This window comes from Myotis daubentonii, chromosome 5, assembly GCF_963259705.1.
Source record: "Myotis daubentonii chromosome 5, mMyoDau2.1, whole genome shotgun sequence".
NCBI lineage: Eukaryota > Metazoa > Chordata > Mammalia > Chiroptera > Vespertilionidae > Myotis > Myotis daubentonii.
Window position 1 is genome coordinate 86,995,181 of NC_081844.1, and position 25,249 is coordinate 87,020,429.

Here is a 25,249-nt window from a genome sequence, read left to right on the forward strand (position 1 = left end):
CTTGGGGATACACCATGTCCAAAAAGCAGTAGAAGTGACTTACAAAAAAAAAAAAACACAACCCTGTTTTTATTGTTGGAATTCTATCTCATAGGATCAGCGTTCTGAGAAACATAGTCTTGGAGATGCTGTCCTAAGATGCTTGCCTGCTTAGAAGTTCTCCCCACCTCCCACTCCCGCTTCTTGGTGAAAAACAGCGGCTGCTATTGAGATTAGCTATATATGAGAATGGTGTTTTATAGGTAGGAAGACTAGAAACTGATGCTCAGAGAAGTTATCTGCCCAGGGTCCCACAGCCATGAAAAGTCAGTCGTTATCCTTGCCCAGTCTGAGCCCAAAGTTCATGCTTCTCAGCATTAATAATGCTTCACTCACACCATCAATTTGACCACTTGGGAATAATAGTCGATTCCTTAAAAGTGGGACAGAAAATGCTTCTAACCAGTCTAGCTATAATGTAGATCCCATAACAGACTTCTGAATATGTGAGGCCTCTCCATGGCTGGGTTGTAACTTAGCTACCAGTGAGGCTGGTTCTCTATGCTATGCCTCAGAGGAGACCCCACAGATAGCTTTGAAATTTAACCACCTGCATTATCTGTAAATCACTGGAATGGAGAGATAAGCCATCTTCCTTGTACTTTGAAATGCCTTTTCCTCATTGCCTCTGAGCTGAGCTGGCACAAGTCTTTGTATCACAGGCCAAATCGCCCACGTCAGAATGTAAAGGGAAGGTTCCCAGAGGACCCAGCAGAGGGTGAGGGTAGTGGAAAAACATCAACCGTGCCAGCTACCACAGGCCAAAATCTGGGACTCCATTAAATAATAATCACTTGGGATAATTCTACCATCACAAAGACCCGGTCCCTGCAGCCCCTGGTGTGCCAGCTAGAGAATAAGAAACTAATTTTTCTAACTCCTCTCTCACTTCTGACAGAAAGAACGAAGAGGCCCCAGAGGCTGTAAAACTTTGGTCCTGAGTTTTCTCTCCTCCGGCACTCTCCAATAGAAAAAAATCCACATATATATATTTTTTAATTTCCAGAAACAACATTAAAAAGGCAAAAAGAAACAAGTGAAATTCATTTTAATAACATTTAATCCAATCTAGCCAAACCTTTATCATTTCAACATGTAATCCAACATAACCATGGTATTCGTATGATATTCTGTATTCTTTTTTGCCTACTCAATCTTCAAACTCCTATTTATCTTTTACACTTAGAGCATCTCAATTAGGTCACTGAACTTTTATTAGAAATATTTGATCTGCATTCAGATTTCATGAAATTTATCATTGACAAAGTAGATTCACATACCCAAGTTGTTCCAATCATACTTAAAAGTTTTCCAGTAACTGAATTGAGCATCAGTTTAAAATGTGCATGTAAATTAAATCAAAAGTTTAGTTCTTCAGTTGCACTAGCCACATTTCAAGGCTCAGTAGCCACAATGACTTGTGGCTGCCCAATTAGCACAGCTAGTGCAAAAGTTCTTAATGGGGTCGATAGCGCCCCCTACAGGGCATTATGGCCTTGTGTGGAAACATTTTTCAATACTGTTCTCACAATGAATGAACACCACAGACATTAGTGGTGAGACCCAGGAATGTGGACATCCTGCAACATAAAGGACAGCACAGCAAACAAGAAATTATCCCACACCTCTGATCCTCCCACAGGTAAAACACCTGTTTGTAATTATCTGAGCCTAGAACCTGTTGGTTGGTTGGTTGGTTGTTTTATTGGTGCAAGTAAGGCACTTGTCTTTAGTATACATTTGAGGGACTGAAAATGCATATATATTAAGGGAGTTTATACTTTTATTTATTCAGAACTCTACCAAGAATTGTCTACCATTCTGGACAATTACTTCACAGATAAAATGCTGCTGCTGCTGCTGCATCAGACAGCATCTGTAGTTGTCGTATTCACAGGGGACCTAGACATAGGCACAGCATCTGACTAGTTCATGGTATCTCCTAAGAAAATCACACACAAGCATTTGCTATGAAAGTATGTGTTTTATTATCAATGACTTGCCCTTTATTTCTCTTTACATTAGAGCAAGGATGTTGTATGGTTTTAGAAGCTATATTTGTAGGTGGACTATTTAATCTATTACTCCAGAATAATAAAGAGGTGTTATGAAATTGCTGTTACTAAAACCATGCGTTGTGTCTGATGGGTTGAGAACCACTGCCTCAGAAAGCAGCAAGGCTAGTTCAAGCCGTTGAATACTGCCACCTGCAGGGAAGAGAGAGAACTGAGGCTGCGTCCCACAACGAACTAAAATGGCCTGAACGACTCCAGAAGACAGGAAAGAGCTGCTTCAATGAAACAAATATGTACTTTGCACCTAATTTCTAAGCACTGTGCTAGAAGGCAGGGCTACAGCTGTGACCCAAACAAGTATGGCTCTGCTCCCAAGGAGCTCACAGTCTAGTGTGGGAAAGTCTGTGGGTCTGGGGAGGTGCGGATCAGGTCAAGTGGGCAAGGACAATCAGCCGGTCAGAGACTTCAATGGCCAGCTGGTCAAGCCTCTCTCCTAGCAGCTTGTCCAGGTTAGTGGGAAAATGCAACAAGAGTGATAGATTTTCTGCGCACATATTTACTTATTTTTTCAAAATGTATACCAACTAAAAAACCTATAAAAAAAACTTATACAAGCAATAAATGAATATAGCCTTGTATTAAACTTGTGGGATAAATTTCTGGGCCTCTGTTTCCTCATCTCTAAAATCATCAGTTGACCAAACTCGAAAGTCTCTCTCAGAAATGAACATTCTCTCTCTCTCTCTCTCTCTCTCTCTCTCTCTCTCTCTCTCTCTCTCTCTCTCTCAGTGAGGGGAAGGCAGAGAATGATGCACACAGTGAACAGGAAGAATCCGGCCTCTTACCTAGATTTATTGATTTGCAGAGGCCATAATTGACTCTCAACTGTTGCTCATGCAGTGAAAGCCAGTTTTTGCCTGAGGAAACAAAATGTTCTGGAAAATTTCACAAAAATTGCTCTTAAATTGCCAAAAGAGCCACAAATTCAGATCAAGCAGAGCATTACATGAAGCCAGAGTCTCAGATGTTGTCTGTAAGTACCTCTCCCTTACGAAAATTTTGTAAAAGTTCAGAGACATGTGCTGGGCTGCCTGGTTTCAACAACCAAAGGCCAAGGAGCATGTATGACTGGAGCCGAGTTCAGTCTGATTCCAAACCCAGGGAGCAAGCTGTGTGCAAACATGGGTCTCTGCCCAGAGTCTCAGTCCAAAGAAGAAGTCTGGACTGAAGTTACAAATCTGCACCAAGCCCAGAGCAAGGTCACAGGGAGCTCCAGCCTCATCAGCGACCAGGGTGAGGTTGCTCTCGCTGCTCTATGTGTCTTCTGTCCCGTCCTCTTCCTCCCATGGGTAACTGGAATTGCTTTCAAGGCAGTGAGCTCAGATGTGTTTTCCTCCAGTCTCAGAGTTGACTCTATATTCTAATAATCTTATCCAAGAAAACTTTTTTTTAAAGTTTTTCAACTTTAAAGTTCAGCTCAAGAAATCCAAGAGGGTAGGAATGACCATGGTCAAAAAGAAAACAAAAACTCACTCACTAGGAACTAAGTTTGCTACCAGAGAAGTCTCGGGGAAGAGAAGTCTCCCGGAAACCTGGAAATTCCTGGAATGGGCGCAAGGAGGAGCAACACAGGCACAGAGAGTGAACCTGGGGCCACAGGTGGCTGAGGAGGTGTCAATTCAGAATCCTGGTGGGTTTCAAGATGAATACTGAAATGTTCTGACACTTTTTTCTGCTCAAAATAGGAACAATGAATATGGAGGGAGGTTTTAAATGTTAATAGAAGCGGTATTAAGGAAGAAAATTGAACCTATTGTTTTGCACACAGCTGGATCTACTGAAGGAAATTCAGCGTGTATTTCTGAGGGTTCCTTTCAAAAGATGCTTACTTCTAATAAGCAAAAACTCCAGGGAGTCACAGTGTAGGGAAAAGACCTAAGGATTGGGGATCAGAAGAACTGGCTTCCAGCTCCAGCTCTACAGCAAATCATTGATTCCCAAATGTCACATTCTAAAATACAGAGTCTAAGATCACCCACAGTTGCTAGGAAGTGGAAGAAAGACAATGTGCGTGGTAATGGCAGACCCAGAAGCATGGAGAGCTGCCGCGCACAGGGCTGGGCCAAGGCACCTGCCGGGCCCTGTTCTAAGGCTTGTGCCTCTGGAAGATGTAAGGTAAGGATGAGGGCTTTGGAAGAAGAGCATTTGGATTCAAATCCCAACTCTGGGTGACCCTGAGCAACCTACTCACCCTCTCTGCACTCAGTGATCTTATCTGCAAAATGGGGATTATAATGTTTCTTGCCTTATTAGGAATGTTATCAAGAAGGTTAAATAAGCTATTAGATATGCAGCACTTAGCATGGTGCCCCGTATATAATAAGTACCTGATATTTATTAGCATGCATTGCTATCATGTGTAATTCTCATAACAAGGCTGTGAGGTGTGTAGTCCTTGTTGCTGCTGTGTTATAGCTGTCAAATTAGAGTGATTGATAACCTGTCCAAGGTCACACTGCTGGTACATAATGAGCATCGCTGGTGAGTAGTAAAGAATGTGGAAATGGTAATTATTTGTATTTTCCTGTTTGGGAGGGAATGAAGGGTCTTTGGGGTCGTTTCCTAATGTTGAGCTCATTTGAGGAGCAGGGCTTCCCTGTTCTGGCCCTCGGCTTGAGAGGCTATTAACGTCCATCTCTGTGCAGCTACCTCCACCCAAACAGCCACTTTTCACTCCCATGTCCCATTTTCAGAGATGTCTTTCCTGACCACCAGCCTGAAACAGTCCCCACCACCCCACCAGAGTAGCTGCCTATGACATTGCCCTGGTCCATTTTCTTTGCAGAAGTAATTGATTAACTTGCTCATTTGGTTACTGTCTTTCTCTTCCCACCAGAATGTAAGTTCCTTGAGGATAAGGACTCTGGCTTCTGCCCCACCCAATCCCCAATGCCTGGAATAGAGACTCGCACACAGTAGATGCTCAATAAATGGAAGATGAAGGCCTGAGTAATAACAATTCTCTCTGCCTAGCTGAGCCTTCTGACCATGACCTCACTTTACTCCTATAAATCTTTCTCAATAGTCTTCTGTCTTAGATCTATCCACAAATGACAAAGGAGTTGGGGTAAATATTCTGGCTCCCCCATCAATCTCCGTCTCCTGCGCATTTACAGGGCTAAACAGGACAGGATGATCAGACGTGATCGTCCCTTCTCCTGGAGGCTGGTGCTAAACTGTGAGGGTTAACGAGATCCCTATTGCTCTCACTCATTCTAAGTAACACATCATGGCTGAACCAATATTGGGACTCATATTGTACATCGAAGTTCATTTCATTCCTTTGCAGTTGTACCTACAAGCAAGTCTCTGCCAAGTTTGTTTGAATAACAGCATTCCAGAGGGAAAATGCCAACTGAGTTCATTACTAAAATAAATCGAAATTACACAAGAGGCGTCCAACTTTATCTTCTGAAACTGGGAAGCTGATCATAAATTAACAACCACTGAAACACATGCCGTCTCTCGCTGGAAGATAAGAGTCTCTTGCCCAGCACCTCCACACCGCAGCTTGACCTTTGTGAATCTAAGTCACCCTCCCCACTAACCAAGCAAAGAGGGCCTTGTTGCTCCTCCTTTCCTATAACTTCCCCACTGTCCATAAAAGTAATATAAGTATTAATAATGAAACAATAATATATCAACTCTATACGCTCCACTGTTGCCACATCGGGAATACACGGTAACAAGTAACTATACTTCCTACCTACAATCTAATGGGGCAGACAACACAAAACTCATATAAATCAATTCATTGTAAATTGTAAAAAGTGCTATGAAGGAAACTCGTACAGGGCTGAGGCCAAGGGACCTACTTTAGATAAAGCAGTTAAGATTTAAACTAAGTTTGAAATGCTAGTAAGGTCAGCTGTGTGACATATGTGTGTACACCTATATATGCATCCACCTGTCCATCAAAAGCCACATCTCCATTCTGTGGATGAGGACACCAAGGCTCTGGGAGGTTCCTCAAATTTGCCCTACATTTTCTCATTTTTCTGTGAGTAAGGGAAATTTTATGTGGCTCTTATACTAGTCCTCCTTTGGGGAAAACTGCCTCAAAAAAAAAATCATTGTAGATTCACAAAATTATGATTACTTACCCAACCAACAAACATTTACTGAGCACCTTCTATGTAGCAGGCTCTATGCTATTCTCTCCAGATAGATGTGTTTCCTGTCCTAGCAGAGTCTACATGGACATCGGAAGAGTTGGTTTTAGAAGCATGCCAGGGACCAAGGAAAATCAAGGGATTGACTGCACAACAGACCTGTTCAGAGGTTTGTTACTAACCTGATGGAGCTAGTGATTACAGACAACTGACATTGAACAGCAATTCAATTGAGCGTAAAGACTGGGAGTGCCACACAGGAGATCATATCTGAGACCGGATGGGTGGCCACTCCTCTTCTTGGGTGGGTGGGGAGCCTTCTATGGGAGGTGGGGCTTCCAGCATAATTTAATCAGAGGAAACTAAGTTTGGAGCAGCTTCAGCTAGGTCGAGACCTAAACGAGCAGCACTCCCTATAGCCTGTCTTTAGTGTTGGATCTCTTCCCTCCTTTTTCCTGATCATTTCAGTTGGTCTAAACGGGGATTCAAAGGTTAGGGAGTCCCTTGGTAGGAGATCTTAGACCTTAAGATAAAAATCTTGATCCTAGGTGAGAAGATTTAAAAATAATAACAAATGTTATAAAGCTCCTACAGTTAGCTCAGCAGATGAGATGCTCAGCTCCTGGGCGGCATCCTCCCCAGCAGCAGAGGTAAAGAGCAAAGGGCGATAGCAAGCGGATGATTCTGGGGTCACGGGATTACGGTTATGCGCCCGGCCATCTGTGAGAGACTGCCAAGGCCAAGTCAGCCCTGACCAGCTGGCACTTTTTGCTTCCTTGTCCAATGCTACAGTCTGAGAAGCAGTGGTTATTTATTTATTTGTTTTTATTGATTTTAGAGAGAGAAGAAGGGAGAAGCAGAGAGAGCGAGAGAGAGCGAGAGAGAGAGAGAGAGAGAGAGAGAGAGAGAGAGAGAAACATTGATTAGCAAGATCCATAAATTGGTTGCCTCCTGCACACGCCCTACTATGGATCCACCCATCAACCTGGGCATGTGCCCTGACCAGGAATCGGACCAGCGACCTCTTGGTACATTGGACAATGACGCTCAACCAAATGAGCTGCACCAGCCAGGCAAAGCAGTGGTTACTTTTAAATAGTGCCTCGGAGACTTCTTGCACTCGGATCTCCAAAGGTGCTTGGTAAAAATAAAATCCCCGAGTCCCTCTTCCAGGCCTCTTGAATCAGAATTTCCAGAACGTGTATTTTAGATAAGTTTCCTAAGCAATCCCGACCTACCTGAAATCTTAAGAACTGCTATCCTAAGGGCTCCCCTCCTCTCTGGGAAAGGCCATGATAAGAGCAAATTGTAGGATAGATGCACATGACAGAGAGGAGGTCTTGCAGGAGGTGACAGATGGAGGCAAAGGCCGTTTCCCTCGGCCATTCCTGAGCTCTCCTTATAGGCAGAGAATGGTCGGTTGGTGTGGGTCATCTTAAAGGTCTGTGGATGTTTTGTAAACCCGTCTACTTACTCTTATTGCTTGGCTTGAACTTTCCTGAGGTCATTGTCCACCTTGATTCTCTAGGGTCTTTTGGTCAGAAATTATTCTCAACACTCTCCAATTTTCACACAGAAGTTTCCAGAACAACCTCAAGCCAGTGAGTCCTGCTGGTTAAGGAGACAGGCTCTAGAATCTAGACACTAGAAGGTTATATGCCTTTGGACATCTCCTTGTGCTTCAGTTTCCTCATCCGTACAATGGGTTTACCACCAGGACCCATCTCACCCAGGTGAGGTGAGGAGCTAATGAGATAATCCGTTCAAAACTCTCAGCACATGTCCAGAACAGAGTTGATGCATGATAAATGTTAGTTCAGACAGACAACCAGTCAAAAATACCCACCCCCCACGCGTAAGTGCCTACAGCATGCCTGGCTGACACAAGAGTCACCAAGGAGGGGTGGGGGGGGGAAGAGGGAGAGCTTATTCACAGTGAAGCAGACGATGCTCTACAGAGAACACGAAGAGCTGTGCGTGGCTGTGTGGGAGGCGAGGGGCAGAGGAAAGGCGGGAGGCTGCTCAGAGCCCCTGCTTACGCTGCGATGGGAGTCATGTGTGACAAGCACCGGAAAAGAAAAGAAGGAAAATAAACTCACAGTGCGCGTGTCTGTCATGCTGGATGAGCAACAGAGATCATAAGAACTCTCAAGACTGGGCTGTCGTTAGATGAAGAATTAAAAAGCTTATTATTAGGGGAAACTGATGCTCTGTGAAACCAGAGCTTGTAGAACAAAGGGAATCCGACTGACATCTTGTGAGGCCGGGGAAGCGTGTTTCATTCATGATCAGTTACAGGCCTTGGGGTCTTTTGTTTTCTTGTCCCGTTTCCATGCCCAGGCCCCAGGGTGAACCCTGAGCAGAGCCTAAGAAAAAGCCTTTGAAGGGAGGTGCCGCGGGAGCGGGGAGGATTTCTTGTCACGGAAATACACATGATCTGTATTTTGAAGTGCTTTACTTGAACTGCTTAGAAAATACTTCAGAGGCAGGTCTGTACAATCTCATCATAAACTCTGCCTTTTTCTCCAAAGAGGCAGTTCAGGGGTGGAGAAGGGCATGGATGTAGCTATCAGGCCTGGATTCAAACACAGTTCAGATTAAGGTGACTGTGTTACCTTGGGGAAATCCCTTAAATCCTTCGAGCCTCAGTTTCTTCACCTGTAAAATGGGGTCAAGCTTATGACTGACCTTATAGAGTTGTGAGAAATAAGACACAGCACGGGTGGGGTGGCATAGAGCAAGCCCTCAGAGAAAGGGCGGTGTCCTCATTGATGTCAGTTGTCACTGTTCCTAAGGTTATGGGAGCAACAGTGGAAACCAACAAACAACCAAGAAGTTCCCTGGCTTAGGATCATAATAGCATTCAGAAAAAACATAGATTACATGTTTTGACCCTAACAACAGAAGCCATCACTAGATTGATTTGGTAAGTTCCCTGTCCTTTTGAAAATGCAATTATTCCAGGGCCGGAAGTACAAAGGGTCCACATCTCCTGTGACAGAATGGCATTATTGTGTCAAGATTGACAAATTCTCCACCAAATTTGCCCATTGCCCCCACCCCACCCCATCACCAGCAACCAACTCCCAAGTTTCCTTTCTTGCCCATGGTTTATCCCCAAAGCACAAATGGGCTCAGGAAGGAAAGCAATTCTTACTGTTCTTTCTCATGTTTTCTAGGCCCACAAATGTGTGTTTCCATGTTCCAGTCACCCCAGAGCTGTGGATATTTTACAAACAACAAACCCGCACAGCCTCCCACTCACTCTGAATCCTTCCGTAAACCCAAACAGAATCCCCACTGTGTGGCAGGCCCTATGCTGGGAGCTGAACATCCAAGAGAAGAGAACACAGTCTTTGAGCTAGAAGCTCACGGTGTGGATGGCAGATGGAGGTAAAGGACCACTTCAGTGGAGAGAAGAGGGGCTCCTGTCACAGCCTCAGGACTGGCCCAATGACGCCTTCTAATCAGATTACTGGGCCAGCCTCCGGAGCAGGTAGTGAACTCCCAGGGAAACCCCCAAATACACCCCGCCCTTCACCTGTCTCCATGCCTGTCTTTCATTAGTCTTCATTTTGAAATAAGGGACCATCCCTTGGTTGAATGCCAGTAGTCCTAGGAGACGTGTGTCATCATTAGACATGCCCAAACCACTTTCCTAACAGAACTTTACAGTTTATAAAACATTTCTCTGTTTATTATCTGGTGGTAGGGCAGGCAGTTTTGTCCCTGCTTTAAATATGAGAAAGTTAAAAAATCAGCCTGCGGCCTCGAAGCTCAAAGGTCACAGAGCTGGGACTTGATTGAACGCAGGTCTTCGGAGTCCAAGTCTGGAGCTCAGCGAAACCAGCCAGCATCATCACTACCTTTTAGTACCTAAGGCTTAAGTTACTTTCTTATCAAAAGTAGGTATTTAGAGGTTCTGTCGGAGAAAGAGACTTCAGTATAGTGTTAACCTCCTACTCTGCCTTCTTCAGAAAGTCCCATGGAAGAAGGGGCTGAGAGTTTTCATGTCCTTCAAGACTGGAAGCAGAGATTGCCTGTTCCATGAGCAGGGGGGACGGTCAGGGTGTCAGGAAACAGCCAGTAATAACGGCCAGTTCCTGGGTGCTTACCATGTGCCCGGCAGCTACATCACCTAGGCCTCCTGGCTCCCACCTGTGTCACTGCAGACCCTCCCACTCCCATTATTCAGGGATTTCTCTCCATGAAGAGGGATAACCTCAGGAAAAAGCCCTCTCATGTTCTTCATTAAGATGTACTCCCCCCCCCCCCCCCCCCCGCCCAAAAAAAAGATGTACTACCCGCCCACAAGTCCCTGTGGGAATTACCTTGTCACCTCCGTGGATGCTGTGGCTGTGTTCAAACACTGCTTCCCTGCCCAGGATGGGAAGGGACCTCAAACCCCCTGACACCGTGCGTAAACCCTTCCCCAACTCTGCATTGCTTTGGTCTCCTTGGCCTCTGAGCCACTGAGTGTCCCACATCACCTGGGGAGAACAGGTCCTTCCGTTTATGGCTCTAATCTCTGCCCCACAGGGGCTGAGAATCACTTCTTGGAATCAAGCAGGGTCAGACTCCTCATACACCTTCCACTGTCCCTGTGTCCCCATTTCATTCCCAGGCCCCATGCAACAGGCTCAATCCTTCCCTTTCAGTCCAAAGCCATAAAAACTAATTGAGGAAGTGGAGAATGTAAGCCCCACGATCCAACTGATCACTGCTGGGCAGTTCTGGAAAAATGACAGCTCATATGGGAGGCCATACGGGAGAAGGTTCTAACCCTAAAGTCTTAAAAAGTCCCCCATGGTAACAATAGCTGTCATAGAGTCCTCACATGCTTATCTAATTAGGCCTCACAAAATCTCTTTGGAATAAGTACTCTTACTGCCCTCAATTTAGATAAGAGAATGGGAGTTTAGAAGGTCATGGGCTGAGGTCACACTCTCCGTGATAGGCAGTGAGGAGATGGGCTCCATCTCTCTGACCCCAGAACCTGAACTCTTAATCCTAATGCAACACTGAGTCCCACCCCTGGCTGTGTTCAAAGGCTAACATTTCTTGTGACTCAGTTGCTCTGAGAAACAATGCCAATGGTGAGTTTAAGTATTGGGTGTGTGGGTGGGAGGGAGAAGGAGAAGGTGTTAATTTTCCATCTGCAATTCAGACTGCTCATTAAGTGACAGAGGTGGCACCCACCAGGCCCCTTATCTTTGCCATCCACCTTCTAAAGAGTCAGGGCCTATGATTTCTTCAGAGCGAAAGAGCCATCCTTTACACACTTAAAACCCCTAGGGACAATGGGACTTTTACAAGTCACCAAAGGAGCATCTGGCCTATGGAAGTCTCCTGTCATTTCCCCCAATTTCCCCCCAAAATGCCCTCAACATCCGATTGAGTATTGTATGATAGGAGAATGTTCCAGAAATTGGTTTTTTAATTCAAACATGCTTCACGGGGGCCAAGCTGATACAACTGTATAGGGGCCTGATCTGTCTGGGCCCCTCATTCCTGTGTCTGGGTCACACAGATGTCCTCAGCAGTAATGGCTTGTGGATTCTAACCCCCTAGAACACTGAATTCCTCCTGAGCCTCACTGCTTATATTAGTTCTACGTAAATTGAAAATTAAGCAATTATTTGACATAGCCAAAGTCAGAGCCCTAAAGTTAGGATGATAGCCAGGTGGTGGTGGTAACTATAATGTTATCTTTGCCCCAAAAGACAAGAGCACTAGAAGCTCACATCCATCTGGTGTTCCCTGTGTGCCAGGCACTGGGACCACTGTATCAGCAGCGCCTGGAATTGGTTAGAAATGCAAAATCGCAGGCCCCATCTTACACTTACTGAAGCAGGACCCCTGAGGTTGGACTCCAGCAATCTGTTTGAACAAGCTGTCTGGGTGATGCTGGGGCATTCTCAAGTTTGAGAAGCCTGCCTTCCTTCACTGAGTCCTCACAGTGCCTGTGGGAGGTACAGGAATCATTAGGCAATGCTGCTCCCATTTTACAGAGAAGGAACCTAAGTCTCAAGAATGCTGAGTCACCTGTTCAAAGTCAGTAGTAACCCCAGGATTGGAATGCAGGTCATTCTGCTACCCCAGTCACCGCTTCTCTTAACATGTGCTTCTTTACTGGCGAAAAGGAAGCCTGAGATTCAGGGAGACAAATGGCTATTCCCCTGGAAACCAATTAAAGGTAGCTTCAGTCCAGGGTCAAGAAAGAAATTAACATCTATTGCACATCAGTTCTGTGCAAGTCACTCTACATAACCATCTTATCTCCTTTAATTCTCACCAAAGCCCACACAAGTAGACATCCGAAAATCAGACCTGGTAGGGTAAGCAACTTGTCCAGTCTCTCACAGCTAAGCACATGGCAGCGTAAAATTTGAATTCTTCTCTAAATTCCTCACTGCATATACACGTGTCCTCGTGGCAAAAAGACCAGAAAACCAGGGATGAATGGATAGCGGCAGCAAATGAGGTCACCTGCTCCAGGGGTGAAAAACGACCTCGACAGCAATTGTGGGGCTTTCACAGCCTCACCAGTCACCCCAGTCGGCTCCTCCCTCCCCACCCTTCTTCCTCTCTCAAAAACCACCAACTTTTCCCTTTTCCTTGGAAGACAGGGAAGTCAAGTTCTTACCAAACTGAACATGTTCAGTCTCTTCCCATTAATTGAGTATTCACCTACTTTTTCGGGGAAACAAGGCCCTTGTGGGTAATGATACCAGGAAGGGGATGGATTGCCAGTTGGAACCCTAGCAATATTCACTGAGGATTATCATAATGTTATGGATGCCTTTAACCAACTCCCCACACAGAACACAAAACACACCCTCGAAACTGGCTTGGAATTTACCAGCAACCTTCCAAGCCCATGGCTTAATTAACTTGCCCGCTGTGGATGGCATGTCATGAAATATCTCTAAAATCAAGCAATGTGGGAAAGTATAAAACCTAAATATGTTTTAATAGTAACTAGAGTTTGTCAGCCATCATTTTGTAGAGCTTTTAAAAAGTAAGTTGCTGCTTCTTTCCACTTAAAAATACAGCATCCCCCCTCCCCTCTGTTAATAGAATCAATGAATTATAAAATGAAAACTCTGGATGAAAATATTTGTTTACATAAATATATAAAACAGCCCCCAAACTCCCTAGCTTAAAACCTGCTGTTGCCCTGGCCAGTTTGGCTCAGTGCATAGAGCATTGGCCTACAGACCAGAGTCCCAGGTTCAATTCCAGTCAAAGGCACATACTTTGGTTGCAGGCTCCTCCCTGGCCCGGGGCCTTGGTTGGGGCTCATGCAGGAGGCAACCAATTGATGTGTTTCTCTGACATCGATGTTTCTCTCTGTCTTTCCTGCTCTCTTCCATTCTCGGTAAAAATGGAATAATATCCTCCGTTGAGGATTAACAACAACAACAAAAACTGTTGTTGTTGACGCTCAGGCTCTTTGAGGACGGAGCCCAGGTGCCCCTGCCTGCTCTACCAAGCACCTGTGGTCAGGTGGCGGCCTGCACTCCAGCCCCAACGCCTGCCCCTCCCTGCCACACACACTCAGTGTCCAGGCTCTGCAGAGTACAGACAGTTCCCAGAAAGTCCCAGGTCCTCTCGTGCCTTCATTCCTTTCTTTGCACCCGTGTGTCTCTCAGCCTGGAATTCCCCCTCCATTTCTTTACCAGGCCAACTCCTCCTGATCATCCCTCAAAACTCACCTCCTCAGGAAGTCTTCCCTGACTTCTGGTGGGGTCTCCTGAGGCACCGTGTGCGGGCCTCATCACACTCCTTTTCATACTATTTGTGAGAGTCTGTTTACTTAGGGTCACCTCCAAAGCCAGGAACGCACTGAACGTATCTGTGTCATCAGGGTCTAACACAGGACCAGGCACACAGTAAGCACTCAAAACACCGCTGCTGCATGAGTGAATAAATGAATGATGATCACGTATTCATTTTCCCACAAGCTCAGGGTACACCATGGAAATGAGATATATGATAGTTCTTTCCCAACACCCTTAAAATGTTGCTTCCAGTCCTGGCCCATATGCTCAGTTGGTTGGAGCATCCTCCCGCACACGGAAAGGTCATGGGTTTGATTGTCGGTCAGGCCACGTATGATATCCTGTCAGGACGGGTGTGGGAGGCAACTGATCATGTTTCACTTTCACATCCATGTTTCTCTCTCTATCTCTCTCTTCCTTCCTCTCTCTCTAAAATCAATGAAAGCATGTCCTCAGGTGAGGATTTAAAAAAATAATAAAATATAATACTGCTTCCTTTCCCCAGGGACTCATATGATCCAACATGGCCAGAAATAGCTCCAGGCTGCAGAAACCCTAATCCAAAACATCATCTACATGAGCCTGTGGTGTCCACCAAACTCACGGTTCTTGAGATGAGTAACAACCGAAGCGAGGCCCAAATCCTGAAACCAGGTCCAGTCTAAATGGGCGGGAAATTCACTTGGTTCAGACCTTCCTAGGATAAGGCCAGTGCAAGTAGGTTTGGATATTCTTTAATTATAAAAGCAGTGGACAGAAAGCCCTCTGCTCTTAAGCTGACGGGAGGGGGGGAAGGAGGCTGCTGCATCATTAGTTCCAGAGTCACCTGAACCCCGAAGATGGGCGGCCCCGCACCCTGCGCGCTCCAGTCCTCCACACCGGACCACGGAACCCCAAAGCCGCGGAACCTACCCTGCCCGGCGTCGCAGGGGACCCAGAGCAGCTGGGAGCTGCAGGCACTTCCGCCTGCGCAGATTTTCGGCATTTTCCAGGCCCAGGGCCAGGCCAGCAGTGCCCACACTCCAGAGAGAATAAAACCACGTGCCAACTTGAAGAGGAAGTTCCGGTTCACTCTGAACGGAAGAAAATGTTGTTGTGTGGCCCAAGTATGGAGCGCAGACCCCCACGGGGGACAGAAGACCCATGAGTCTGTGACCTCAGGAGCTGGGGACCTTCCTGCTCTGGATACCTCTCAGACACTGATGCCCAGAAAACATTCTGGATAAGTTACTCAGTGACACAGTCTTGTCCCCATCCCAGATGGGGGCCCTCGAGCCTGGCTGTGGCCCCTGAGCACCTCTTCAGCTTTTGCTGAGCCCCAACTTAGACACCCCTGCTCCCTGTGCAAACTAGGAGCCCCCTGATCACCCACTGAGGTGCCTGGGAAGGTTACGTGCCAGCGCGGGTGGGAGATGCCACGGCTGCGCTCTGGGTCCCCTTACAGTCTCTCAATCTCCCCCTTCACATCGCTGCTGCAGCTGCAGGGACAGGGAGGCTGGGGTGACTGCCTTTTACCGGGGCCACCAAGTATTCAGCAGAGTGTCTGCCTAGTGGGGTCAGAATCAGGGGGCAAGACAACGCCCAGGGCATGACAGTGTTTTCCGGGTGTAAGGTACGGGGAGGGGCGGGTGTGGGACTAGCTGTGGAGGGAGGGGCAGTGGCTCTGAGCCCAGGGTTGGAACACTGCTGCAGGGACTGGTCGTGGGCGAGGAGCTCCTCCCTGACAGTGGTCACGGGCCCCACGGTGAGGTCATCAAGGACAAGAAAGGACTCGGGTTGCACCGGGGCCCTTGGTGGCAGATCTGATCATCTTCGCCAAAGGAAGTGATAGTTACTATGCTACACCCTCTGGGGGAGTCGTGGCCCCAGGACCAGCAGTGGATCAAGTGGCTCTTGACAATCAAGATTGTTCCCATGTGCCTCAGGGCCCTGCTGACTGGCCGGTTGGGGTGCCTCCTCACTGGAGAACTGTGTGGACGTGTACATTTCCAACAGTCACCCACTTTCCTTCACCTTGGACCGGTAAAAGGCCAACCTCCAGGACCTGGTCCACGATGTGGATTTCCAGGTCTCTCGCCCTCATTCCTCATGGGTGTAGGCCCCTCACCTCTCACCTCACCTCCACCAATAAACTGGTACGCGCCACGGTCAAGAACACAGCAACCTCAAACATAAACCAATGTACAGTATAGACCAGTGATGGCGAACCTTTTGAGCTTGGCGTGTCAGCATTTTGAAAAACCCTAACTTAACTCTGGTGCCGTGTCACGTAGAGAAATTTTTTGATCTTTGCAACCATAGTAAAATGAAGACTTATATTTTTGATATTTATTTTATATATTTAAATGCCATTTAACAAAGAAAAATTAACCAAAAAAATGAGTTCACGTGTCACCTCTGACATGCATGTCATAGGTTCACCATCACTGGTATAGACACTGTACGACCACACTCTGATATTGGCATAATATGATTCTCCAGAGATAACTACTGCTAAGCATATTGATATGCAATGAGCCTGCAAGACAAGTCTAGTTCATAGATGAACAAATAAAATACATTTTTAAAAATATTTTTATTAGTTGCCACAAAATAAAGATCAAACGATTCATATAAGAAATATTTTCATGAGCTTTGAAGGTGACACACAAGTAAATAGACTATCACAAAGGAGCATAAAAAATACTGTGATTTACAGCTTTTCTTGGAAAATCCAAAGATCTACCACCCCATTAGCAATGATGAGCTGAAGCTGAGTGATTGATGCCAGTTGCTGTCACATAGGGTGTTCTCTCAAGGTTGTCATAGTCCCTACCTGACCCAGTTATAAAACCAGTCTGGTCCCCACACGCATTTGAGTTGGCAATCATCAATGTCTATCCTTACAAATCCCTTCCATGGGTATTATCAGCACTGCCTACAAGCTCCTCTTTTCCATTATATCCATGTTAATACATACAACTATACCTATGTATTCCTCTGTATGACTACATTATGGTATATATAAAACCAATCCCTTTCTGATGGATATTTAGGTTAGCTTCATTTATCTTCAAATACAAACAATATAACAGTAAAAGCCCTTATATATACTTCGTGTGCATTCCTCTCACAGACTAAATGTGAAAGTACTGAGTAAATGGGAATATACATTTAATATTTCAATAGACAATGCTAGTGTTGGTTAAGAGCCCAAGTCATTTTTAGCCCTAACTAAGGGGCAAGGCATGGTTGAGGTTGGAGAGTGGCATCAAGAAATGAACTGTCCATTATTTGAGCCCTCTTCTTCAACAACCATACTCCTATCCTAGTCCACCCATAGCTGATTACCACAAAGATAACATTTCAAATGAAGAGCTAGACCTAGCAGGACAAATATATTTCAGAATTCTGGCTGAAAAATTAACTCAGTTATAAATTTGGTACAAAAACAAAATGAGATAATTCCAGTTATGTTTATGGGAGTCTCCTTTTGTTATTAAAAAACAAAGGAATTTTATCCAAATATATTTACTAGTCTTTCTTTAGTTTTTTGGCATTTCTCGTTATTTTATACTCCCTCCCTTTCTCTTCCAGGTATATTTTTCTTTCTGTTTCTTGTAGATTAACCTGATGTTACTGTGTGAAGGCTGCTTATGTTTCTGAGGTTTGGGTTCTACTGAATGGAACTAAAGATGAAAATCTGGGATCAAAATTGCAATAAGGTATTGAGTAAAATAGACTCCTGTTTATATAATAAATGCAGCAAATGATTAAGAGTGTTGACTGCTTTGGCTTAAGTCCTGACTTCTCCAGGCACTAGCTGGAGCAAAACATAACCTCTCTAAGCCTCTATCTCCTCATCTGTTAAGAGGAGGGTAATAATAAGGTTATAGTTCTTTGCACAGAGTATGACACAAAATAAAGTTAATTGCTGTTACTTTTTCTAACATAATAGCCAACCCTACCCACCCTCAAAGTTCTACAGGATGCTGCAATGCCCAAGACCACATAAACCTTTGGGCAGCTAGTCTGTGAGTTGATAGTTATAAAATGGCTGAATCAGAATGAATAAGTCTTTCAGGAAAAGAAGCCAGGAGTTGGGCTCAGTTTTAAACTGTACTTTAGATGTAATACAATCTGTATATATAAAAGCCTAAGCGATCAGCTGACTGGTCAACCAGCCAACCGGCCCGTAGCTATGACGTGCACTAACCACCAGGGGGCAGATGCTCAATGCAGTAGCTGCCAAGTGACAGCAACTTTGCAGAGTGCCCTCTCACACTCGGGGACTCTTCAGGGGATGTTGGACTGCTGGTTTCAGCCTGATCTCCGCAGGCCAGGCCAAGGAACCCCACCTACTGGAAGGACCCCACTCACTCCACAGATGACCTTCGAGCCTTGGTGCTGCCCCTGGTGCAGCTGGCCAGGGAGGGACTGCGAGAGGTTGGCTCCAGGGCATGTCTGGCACGTCTCGCCCATCCCACCCCACCGGCCACCTTCTAATCAATGTGCATGAATCCGTGCACCAGGCCTCTAGTAGATAATAAGAGGCCTGGTAGAAGCTTTTGGCTAACCTTTACTGAGCACTTACTCTGTGTCACAGTATTTGAATAATTTTATATGCACCTTCTTGGTGTAGGCTCACAATAATCCTATGGAGTAAGTGCTATTACTAGTATTATCATTCCCATTTTACAGATGAACAAGTACAGAGTGTCTCATCAACTTGATCTAGGTCACACTCTTATTTGCTAAAATGGCACAGGCCTTCTGACCCCAGAGCTTATGGTCTCAACCACTATAGTAATTTAGAAACAATGGCAGAAAGAGGTCAACTACAGCTAGGACAAAAAGAGGAATTCAGATATTGCCAACACGTATCTTTCAAGCAACTTCTATACACTAGACACTGTTCTAAGTGCTACCAACATGTATTAGAAAGTGTATTCTTTATGGCAAGCCAAGAAGTACATATTACTGGTAGTACTTTTATGGGTAGGACTTAGAGCTATTGAGCACCCACAGTTGCAGTGCTGTTAGTGGTAAAGGTGAGTCTCCAAAGGATGTCCACAATTCCAAGACCCAAGTTTTCTCCCTAGGAATGCAGTAAGAATTAGAACACAAATGAGTTATCCTCATCACTCAGCAAACATTTATCAAGTACTGTACTTACTTGTGTCAGGCACCAATGAACAACACAGATATGGCACAGAGATTATGTGGAAGAGAGAGACAATGTATAAGGACAAGTGAGTGAACACATATAACATTATATAATTAATATATAATTAGCACCATTACAGAGCCCCCAAAATGTTCCATTGATCTGACAAGTTCATTTACAGTTAGTTTTAAGAAAATAATTCTAATTCCTAAAAATAAAGGAGGAAGACATTTGTTTCTCATGTATTTCATATGATCTTAGAAGACCTACCTATGAAGAGGGACTCCTGGGACTAATCAGGGTATTTAAGGAATTACTGAGTTTTGCAACGTCCCCACCTGTGATCAAAAGTACAAGATTGTGGTTACCAAATAGCCTAGGCAAATTTTCAGCTTTTGCACAGACTTGCCCTGAGTTTAAGAAGAATTAAGGTTGTATCCTGCTCCTGGTTTTGAATCAAAACATTTACTGATTTCATCAGAAAGGACACAGTAAAGAAAGAGGAAGAAGACCGGTTAGGAGAAAAGTGACTGATCACAGCCCTTTTCTTTTGGAAGGCACAGTATCTTTTACGGATTAACATCTACTTATAGCAGTTTCAGAGCTTTGCAACTTAGTTTTCTTTTCAGTGGATGTATTTTCAATTGTAATGCATAGGCTATTAGTGTTACAGGATATAACTCCTCCTTTGTCAATGTTTTATTCAACCTATAATAAGCTATTTTTATCTTTGAAATTTTCTTACACCAATAAGATCTTTATTGTAGAAAAATTCCAAATACACATGAGCAAAGTGAAAAACAATAAAATCAACTAATAAGTCTAGGGGTCAGAAATAACTGTTGCTAAAATTTTGGCATGCATTTTTCTAGTCTCAATATTATATATCTATGTATCATTCCTAAATAACCTGGGCTCATATGGTTTGTAAGTTTCTATATTCACTTAATTGTGAATGTCCCTCATGTTATTAAATATACATCTCCTCTATAATTTTTAATAGTGTGTTTAATATATATATATACACACACACACAGTGGGGCTAAAGTGGGTTTACAGTTGTAAGTACATGAAACAGTTTATTATGTTATTTATTATTTATTGTATTATTTTCCATATGAACAACTGTAAACCTACTTTTGCCCCACCCTGCATATAACTCACCATTTATTTACCCACTCCCATATTGTTGGACATTAAGGATTTTTCACACTTTTCACTATTGTAAGTAATCATATGAGGAACATACTCGGCTGTATATCTGTTAATTCGTATAAATTTCCAGGAGTGGTGTTTCAGGGTAAGGATATATTTATAAGGCTTTGGCTATACATATATTTTACTGGTTTCTTTTTCTTTTTACTTATTATTTCAAAATCATTACAGACTCACAAGAAGTTGCAAAAATGGTACAGAGTCGTCCCTTACACCTTTCCCCAATCTTTCCTCAATGATAACATTTATAATGCATTATCCTATATAATAAAAGGGCAATATGCAAATAGACCAAACAGCAGAACAACCGTTTGCTATGATGCACACTGAAGACCAGGGGGCAGACATTCAATGCAGAAGCTGCCCCCTGGTGGTCAGTGCACTGCCACAGCGGGCGCGCCTCTCAGCCAGAAGCCAGGCTGACAGTTGGCGAGCGCAGCAGTGGTGGCAGAAGCCTCTCTTGCCTCAGTGGCAGCTTTAATGATGTCCAACTGCCGGCTTTGGGACATCCCATGAGAGCTCCTGGACTGCGAGAGGGTGCAGGCTGAGCTGAGGGACCCCCCACCCCCACCCCCAGTGCACTGGGCCTCTAGTATAACTATAATACATTATAAGTAGAAAATTGACAGTGGCACAATAACCAGACTACAAACTTTACTTGGGTTTGACCAGCTGAATTATTTTTTAATATTAATAGGATGATAAGATGCATTCTTACTTTCCCCTCTCATATTCACTTTAGAACTTCCTTCTAATCTTCTGTAGAGGAGGGAATACAACTGTATTTACTAGACTGCTGTCTTTATTGAAAATCAAGAGGAAGAAATGCAAGTAAGAACCTCTCACCAAAACCTCTCCACCAGTTCTGGAGCAGAAAATGGGTTGGTTCTTCCTTCCTTTTGATCCTTCGCAGACATCCCACTTCCTTTGTGAACAGTTTCCCAAAGCCGGGGGTATCCAAACACAAAATGAAGAACACGGAGTTGCACAATAAGAAAGTTCCTCATTTCTCCTCCACTCCTCTGATTACATCATGGAGAAAGCCTCATCTTAGGACTAGTCTTTAATGCCCTTCTAACATTTGCTAACCATCCCTTTGTAACAAATTGCTTAGGCCTCTAGTTCAGGTCTAAGCAGGTAGTAGAATTTAACTAGAATTCAATGGCATTTTACTATTTTAATTAAGTGTGCATTTACTTTCTGCCTTCAAATTGCAGCAAATTAGTGTTCCATTTACTGATGCACATCTGTCCGGATACAATTTTGTAAGAACACAGTTTATTCATTTATAAACCAATTCAAAATCATTGATTAAGCATCACTGCCTGCCAGTCACTGTGGTAACTATGAGGGACAGAGCAGTGGCAAGACACATGAGAGCCTTGCTCTCTTAGAGCTTACAGCCTGTTTGGGGGAAACCAAGCATTAAATAAATTACTATAGCTTAGTTACTGAATTACAATTGTGACATCTGTTATGAAGGAGAAGGGTTGGATTATAAACTAGTCATGAGAATCAAGAAAGGCTTCCCTGCTCAACTGGCATGGCTCAGTGGTTGAGTGTCAACCTATAAACCAGGAGGTCATGTTTCCATTCCCAGTCAGGGCTCATGCCCGGGTAGCAGGCTCACTCTCCAGGGGGAGGCGGGGGCGGGGGCGAGGGGGCGGGGGGTGTGCAGGAGGCAGCCAATCAATGATTCTCTCTCATCACGGATGTTTCTATCTCTCCCTCTCCCTTCCTCTCTGAAATCAGTAAAAATAAATTTAAAAAAAGAAAAGCTTCCCTGAGGAAGTGGCATTTAAGCTAAAATTTGGAGGGGAGGGGATGAAGAAAATGAAGGTGTGGTACAGGGAGTGCCCAGAAGAGAGGAGGAGAAAGAGTATAACTGGAAAGTATATTGCACACAGAAAGAAAAACATTAACAAAAACCCTGTGGCAGAGAAGCATAAACGGCCCTGAGTAAAGAGAGCAAGCCAGTGGAACTGGAGTGAGTGGGTGAGTAGCGGGGAGACGTGGGGTAAGTGAAGGCAGGAGAGGTAGGCCTGTTCGGTGAGAAGAAGGCTCTAGATGTTATCCTATGGTCAGTGGGAACCCACAGAAGGGGAACAATAGGATCAGCTTTGCCTTTTTTTAAAAACATAAATCAAGATACATTTGTAAATACAAGCAGCAGAAGCTCATAAATGTCACACACGTATTTTTTTTTAAGCACAGTGTGTAATCACTACATAACAGTGCAAATATAAACAGGAGTGTTGATGGGGTGGGAGCAGCGGGGTGGTGGACCGAGCTGGAGTCTGGGAAGGCATGCGTAAGTCGCCTGTTTGTTTCTGAGGACTAATGTTCATCTGATTTGACGCCAAGGTAGCATTTGGATAAGCCAGGATAAAATCCCCATTTAAAACACGCCCCCTTCTTCAGAAGCTTCAAAAGAAAATTTCTCAAATTTCCCCCAAGACGAACCTCACATGTGGGTGGTGTTGGGGACCACCCACAGGTGTGATCTGCGAAGTGCTGGAAGACCACCCCTGTTCGGTGTAAACTCTCTCCTCCAGTGGTGCCTAAGATGCTACCATCACGATTCTGTTCTGCCGAATCTTCCTTCCGTTACCAAGTATGCTAGCACAGAGCAGCCCCCTGGGTCCATCCTGCCTTCCTGGGACAGAATGCGTTGTTTCTGTTTTCTCAGGGCTGGGAGGGTTTGAAGCTCTTTCAGACCACTAACCACAGAGAGCGTGGAGGGGCCAGGAGACTGGGCAGGGTCCAGAGAGTGGCTGTCAAAGGAGCCCAAGTTCCTTTGATGTCATCCCTTCATATGGTGCTGGCCCTGTGCTCAGCTGGCGTGTACGCTATGGACATAGGTATACATGTGTGCGCATTTATACAGCACAGGTATATGGATATGCTTAGGGCATGTTCATGACTTTATACCATGGGAAGCAATCATGGGAAGATGAGAGATAATCTGTTTGAAGTCTTGGCACTGGTCCACGGCATACAGCAAGTGCCACACAAAAGTTACTGTTAGGGTTATGCGTGTGCTTGGCCCTGTGCAAGCATACGTGTGCATGTGCATGTAGGTGCAGATTTGGGCGTCTAAGGGAGTGTGTTTAAGAACAAGAGAGGAAAGGAGGGAGAATGTTGCCCACCTATGCCCGCAGCAGTTCAGGCACCAGAGCAGACCTGTGTGTGGGGGGGGGGGGCGGGGGGGTGAGGGGTACGGGGGGGGGGGGGGTAGCCCCCAGAGAAAAGAGCTCAGCTTTGCCCAGTGGGAAATGAGGAGGAACAGCAAAGGGCCTCAGCCTGCCAGAGGCTTCCTGCTGCGCACAGGATCTATAAAAGTGGAGAGATGAGAGAATGTTGAAGCTCAAAAAAACCCTCTATAAAAGGAGATTTTTTTTTTTTAAAGGAGTTAAAAATGGTCTCTAAAATTGACGCGTATCCAAATTAGGCCTCTAATTTGCTCCAACCTGAAGCTCTCCCCTATCTTGAGCTTCATTTATGTTTCCTTTTTCAAAACTGATTTGGAAGAACTTTGAAAAATGTGAACCACTACAATCTGTTCTCAGGCCTCTTGTTCCCCTCTTAAGATTTGCCCAAGGAGTTGTATCTACGTGCTTTCTGCATCATAAAGATAGGCCGTCCTGTGTTGAGAGAGAAGACCCAGGAAAAAGCAACACCCGGTTTTTAGTCCAGGTTCTGCCCTTAACTCACTGGGCAACTTCAAGGAATCTCTTGATCTCTCTGAGGGTGGCTGCTTCATCTGCAAAAGGGGTTGATTGGTCAATTTGGGTGATTATCTTTTGACTTCCTGACATAGCAGAGGAGGGTTAGCTCCCTTCAAATATCTCTCCTCCCCTTAAAGCTGTATCACCATATGACATCATAGTTAAGAGTGCAGACCACCTGCCTCCTGCTAGCTGTGACTCTTGGGATGAGCTGTTTAATCTCTCTGTGTCTTAGTTTTGTCCTTTGTAAAAGAGGGCAAAGAAGAGAGTAGTGTATCATCGAATTGTTAAAAGGATGAAATGAGTTGATAGAAGTGAAATATTTAGAACAGTGCTCGGCACAGGTAAGGACTACTCTAGTTTTGAGTAATATTATTATTATTTACTTTATGAAATAACTTTAATTTTACATGAAACAATGTCATTGATAAATCAAAAAATAAAAGTATAAGCATTACTTTGGGCTATGAAAAGTCTCTAGGGCAGTGGTCAGCAAACTCATTAGTCAACAGCCAAATATCAACAGTACAATGATTGAAATTTCTTTTGAGAGCCAAATTTTTTAAACTTAAACTATATAGGTAGGTACACTGTTATTAACTTAATTAGGGTACTCCTAAGGCTTAGGAAGAGCCACACTCAAGGGGCCAAAGAGCCACATGTGGCTCACGAGCTGCAGTTTGCCGACCACGGCTCTAGGGGGTCGGGGGAGAGCTGGGACCATTGCTTTTTCTTTTTTAAAACACTATTGTGCTTTGATTTTTGAAGGATGTGTATGTACTACTACGACACTTTTTTTTTTTTTAATTTAAAGAGTTGAACAAAAAGATCACAGAAGTCCCTCTCAAATCTCTAAGTTCAAGAACTGGCTACAATTATTAAGAAGCAGTACTTTTTGGATGGCCGGCTTATCTCTGTTATGAAAGCTACCATCCATATGTTTGGCCTTTTCAAGAACTTCTTATAAAGGTTTTAAATAAGCACAATCACCTTCTCGTGTTTATAACTGAACATGTTTCCACTTCTTGGATAGGAGAGAAACTGAGAAAGGTGAAAACATAAACTGTAAATACTCGGCCTTCGGGGCTGACCTAGACTTTGCCCCTTAGAATCTTTTCCCAGAAATTGACTCAGTTACAGAAAGGAAGGA

General features: G+C 44.5%; 1 protein-coding gene across 1 annotated transcript in view; it reads right to left on the reverse strand.

The window, feature by feature from the left end:
• The window catches only part of GRXCR2 (glutaredoxin and cysteine rich domain containing 2), a 51,590-nt gene that overhangs the window by 25,086 nt on the left and 1,255 nt on the right, over positions 1 to 25,249 (reverse strand). The gene's annotated exons all lie outside the window — the stretch shown is intronic.